Source organism: Pinus tabuliformis, chromosome 3_1, assembly GCF_031772625.1.
Source record: "Pinus tabuliformis cultivar Carrire ecotype Pingquan chromosome 3_1, CPIR1, whole genome shotgun sequence".
NCBI classification, from domain to species: Eukaryota; Viridiplantae; Streptophyta; class Pinopsida; order Pinales; family Pinaceae; genus Pinus; species Pinus tabuliformis.
In genome coordinates this window covers 238,394,461-238,399,466 of record NC_142301.1, presented here as the reverse complement: position 1 = coordinate 238,399,466, position 5,006 = coordinate 238,394,461, and the positions used below count along the sequence as shown (strand labels likewise).

Genomic DNA, 5,006 nt, shown 5'->3' with positions numbered 1-5,006 from the left:
TGCGCGTTTCCTTTCTTTGGCTTGCTGTCCCAGTACTTGGCTGAGTCATTATTCTCACCCGCTCTGCCTGCTGTCTTCATGCTGCATTAACTTTTGTTGACCTGAGGCTGATTAGAAGAGACCGAACTGAGATTATTGGGGCAAAATTTGCAGCATGGCTTGCCACCAATCCTCCTTAGGCAGTTGGTGTCTTTGTATTTTTATTAGAGTTTCATCTGCCTCTGTGTACCTGTAAAAATTTGGTGGGACCTCAAACAGGTGATTAATTTCATGCTCAATGTAGAATAAATTTTCTAGCTTGTTATAGAGGCTTTGCCCTGATGGAGGTCCTGCTTCTTCAGAAGTGCTGGTGGATGCTGTGATCTGATTTGCAATGAAATTGGTCATCCTAGTGGCATATTGCTCACGGGTGAGCAGTCTTCCTGCGCCGGTCAATAGGCTGGGCAATCCTTTGTCTTGTAATGCACCCATTCTAAGCTTGTAGTCATCTACCTCAGCCTGCATTTCCTGACATTTTCTCTCCAAAGTTTGCACAAAATTTCTGAGGGTCAGCACTTTTTTAGCTGTTAGAACAGTATCTGTTCTGCTGCTGATGTCTAGGGCTGCCAACTCCTCCTTGGTGTGAGTGTTGAGGAAATGTATCATCCTACTGGCCTGCTCAGGCATATTCCCTAGTGCTGCTCTGGCCTTCTGGCTTTCAACTTGTGCTTGGCCTATTAACTCCATCTGCTCATGCACTGTTTTGATTGACTTCCATTGTTTGGTAATGGAGTGGTCAATCCAAGTCCACAAAATCTTATTTATCTCCGCCAGAGTCTTCTATAAATTTAGTTCCTTTTCCAAGGCCTTTATTTTGTCCTTTAGGGCCTTAATCTCTCTGGTCTGCTCTACTACTGTCATCTTGGATTTGTCATATTTTGTTTCCAACTCAGCTAATTTTTCTTTGGCTTGTTTAATCTCTGTTGCCTGAAGCTCCAGCTCTTTGACAGCTTTGGTCAAATCATCCATGCTTATGCTAGCCTCAGGAGATGTTGTTGTTGCCGCTGCAACATCTGTAGTTGTTGTAGCCATAGGAGGGGTCACCGCCGCTTCTGTAGTTGCTGCAATAGTTGGGGCAGTTTGAGGAGGCTGGGAGGTTGATTCTCCCTGTTTGTCTTGCAGTGCTCTCTCCAACTCCCCTTCCAGATCAATTACTCTTTGGTTTAGTTTCTGTTAGTGCTCGAATTTGGCCTCAGGCTGAAGAAGGCAAAACTCAAGGTAACATCAAACCACTTAGACTCGTAGCTAGCCCTACGAGGACAGGAGAGGGCTCTCTCCGGTCTATCTCAGCAAAAAGTTTTCTAAAAGGGGCTGAGATGACTTTAAAAGAAACTGATTTTAGGCTAGTAAATTGATAGAAAAAGGGGTCTTAATGGATGATGGGGTTTTCTGGGCTGCATGGGGCAAAGAAACAGCTTGAACAGAGAAATATAATCAAAAACACAGATTATCTCCTGAGGCAAGGTAGGTAAGAAATTTTAACATCAAATTGAGATTAAATGGAATGGCAAGACTGTTGAGGAGCTGACAAGGGCATAGAAGATGAATCCTTGTCAAATAGAAGAAAACATTAAATATGAACAAACTTAAAGGCAGAGCATATAAATTATGAATTCTACCTTAACACTTCATTTGTTCAAATGGAAACGATCATGAAATGACATGAACACATAACATGCTACATATGAAACAAAAGAGGACACAAATGTTAAATCTCAGACCACAGGAATCTCAGAAGCCAGAGCTGTGTATTTTCATTAAAATCTCTGTCAAATAGCAACTGTACGATGAAGCTCTGTTCTCTCTCCTCCACCAGCGCTCAGAACTCTCTTCTCCACTCTTACAAATGATTATTTTAATACATTAAATAAACTATTCTAGAAAAAACAACAGATCGACCCAACAATAAGGGCGCTGTTTCAACTAAAATTACAAAAAATTAGAAAGGAGCGTTACATCTATTCTAAAATAATACAGCGTCCCTCTAAAAATCCTCTAATGGCTGACAAACTGGAGCGCAGATCCTGTTGAATCATTAACTGAAGTCTTGAAATAGGAATCGAATCCTATGTCTTCTGCTGTTTTGGCTCCGTTTGAATAACGCTCTATTGTATGCCTTTGAACCCATGAATGAGAAAAAGGGCAACGGAACTGGTATTGGTATTTTAATACCAACCTGGCCTGCTTCAATCTCATGTTGAAATTTTCTTGCAGCTACACCTGATGTTGTAAATATAGAAGCCCTGTTGCCATATTGATTTTTTGTTCACAATATCAATGGCCTCCTCCAAGCTCCCAGCTTCCATTGCTAACTCGGCTAGAAGCATTGCGGCTCCAGGATATTTCTCTGAAGGCTTCAAGATATATGTGTTACTAGCTGTGACTCCCAATGGAAACATCCACAAAGGAATCATAGTCGGAAAGTTGAATCGGCATATCCCAGCACAAACACCTAGAGGTTGCCTGATACTGTACGTATCAATGCCAGATGATACATTCTCCACAAACTCTCCCATTTGTAAGCTTGCCATGTTGCACGAATGTTCTACAACCTCCAACCCACGGAAAACATCACCATGAGCCTGTAGTTACACTCACTACCAATTTTTCCCTATGCCTTCGAATGAGCTTTTGGAGCTTAAACATTATACGCTGACGTGAAGTAACAGGGGTGTTGCTCCAGGCTGGAAAAGCTTGTTTTGCAGCATCTATTGCTGATTGAAATTCTTCACATGTGGTCAAGGGCAGCCTTGAGACAACATCCTGTGTTGCCGGATTGATAACATCAATCCATTCTTGTGCTTGAGAATCCAAAAACTCGCCTCCAATAAGAACTTTGACCTTTGGAGGAGTCTGAACATCTTGTGTTTTTGCAGAAGCAGCACAGCCAACAGAAAATGGCAGTGTCTTCGACATTCCTCGAAAGCAGAGAGTCCTTGATGGCCAATGCACAAATTTTGCATTGAAGAGACCGTAGCGTTGTTTGCTGCTGCAGGAAAGCAAAGCGCGGATCGACATAATGGAATTTCCTACAGAATGCCCGCTAGCTCGAACTTTTACAGGAGGTTTTAAGCTTGTATATCATCTAGCTGCACAGCTGTTGGTCATGTGGTAGAAGCTCTGTGAGGGTCAATGGAGTTCACTGTAGTGCTGGACAACAATATTAAATTGGGCTCTGATAAGGCCCCGCCTGCTCGTAACAAATCAAACCTGGCCGAATCAGGTAACCTCCAACTGCTCGTAAAAGGATATCGAGAAGCAGGATTGATGACCGGGATATACGTCAGCTCACTGGCAATAGCAGGTCATCCGAGTTACTCGTGCGATTTCGAGTTAGACCCGTGCTTATATTCTAAGCAGTTTCTCATAGGAGGGGTCTTCACTCCAATTTTTTAGATTTTCTGCGAATAATTCCAACATCTTTCACACTTGGAACCATCTGCACGAGATACCCCAATCCATAAGTCACCCAATCCTGCTAGGTTCCAGTGAATGCAGCACCAGTGCTAGATACGTGGTCCATTGAAGGTAAAACCTCAACCTGAGAAGTTATGAAAATCCTATGCAACTTATCTGCATCATCCCCAGGCATAGACATCTGCTGGAATTTTCTGAGAAGATTTGGATCAGAACTATACAAGTAAACTTTTGCGTCCAAACTTGCACCAATTAGTTTTCCTGTTCTGGCCATCTCCAAGACTTTGTTCACTTCTGTCCTCACCTCAAGAGCTTTTGTCTAAAATTCAACCTCCTCTTTCGCTAGAGAGAGCCAATCTTCATCTATTCTTGGCCATTGTGCCTCAAAAACAAACTCTGCTAGAGAGCCATCTTCCCTGCTATATGGAAATGGCAAGTGCTGCCATGAGTCCTCGGCCATGTGAGGTAGAATTGGAGCTATAGCCCGCACTATACAGAGTAGATGAGCTGCAAGAACAGTCTGACAAGTCCTCCTTGTTTGGCTATTTTTACCCCCAACATATAGTCGATCTTTAGCTACATCAATGTAGAAATTCGATAGGTCTACTATAGCAAAGCGCTGTATAATCTGGAAAATCTTATAGAACTGATAGCACTCAAAGCTCTCCTTGATACTGTTGATCACATTAGCTAGTTGAAAAAGAGCATGTTTGTCAATCAATGGGAGATCCTTATACATAATAGCACTCTCTGGTTTCCAGTCATGAAGATTTGAAAGAAGATATCTCAATGTTCCACGCAATTTTCTGTATGTCTCAGACATTTGCTTGAGAATTTGTGCACCAATCATCACATCACTAGTATAATCAACACTTGAAACCCAAGGCCGTAACACATCTGCTCCATATCCAGGTGCCTCCTTTTGATTTCTCTCACCCTCAATAACAGTCCATGGATCTATCACATTGCCAAGAGATTTACTCAATTTATGACCCCTCTCATCCAAAACGAATCCATGTGTTAAAACACTCTTGTATGGTGCCCGTCCTGTAGTTGCAATGCTAGTTAACAAGGAGCTCTGAAACCAGCCTCTATGCTGATCACTTCCTTCAAGATATAAATCGGAAGGCCAAAACAACCCCTCTCTTCCTTTCAGCAGACCAAGTAAAGAGCATGGGTTTTCATGATTAAGATTACTAGATACAAGTTGCACAACAGTCACTCTTCCTTTGCCACCTAGCAATTTAACTCTGACAGAGAAGACGGAGTGTAACAGTTTCATCATCAAATCCAATTGGTCCTCAGCTTCCTTCTCTTTCTGCAATTCTCCTGTTTGAGGGTGCTCAGTAGGGAGCAATCTCAATCTCTTTTTCAATGCAGCAATATCATCATCCTTCTTCTTCATAAGGGCCCTCACACCCTTAGGATCCTTAGGATCATGTCCTAGGTCCACAATAATGTCCTCCAATGTTTTGATTTTGTTGTCTTTAGCTGTGGAGGACATTCTTTCTAAATCAAGCTGAGTGTTAGTGTTCTTCAGCGATTCCTTT

At 42.3% G+C, this 5,006-nt stretch overlaps 2 pseudogenes; both read right to left on the bottom strand.

Annotated features, from left to right (window-relative positions):
• Positions 1-1,625: 1,625 nt before the first annotated feature.
• On the bottom strand, positions 1,626-3,200 carry LOC149186685 (methylmalonate-semialdehyde dehydrogenase [acylating], mitochondrial-like; annotated as a pseudogene).
• Positions 3,201-3,431: 231 nt separating this feature from the next.
• Positions 3,432-4,738, bottom strand: LOC149186684 (isoleucine--tRNA ligase, chloroplastic/mitochondrial pseudogene; annotated as a pseudogene).
• Positions 4,739-5,006: the final 268 nt, after the last annotated feature.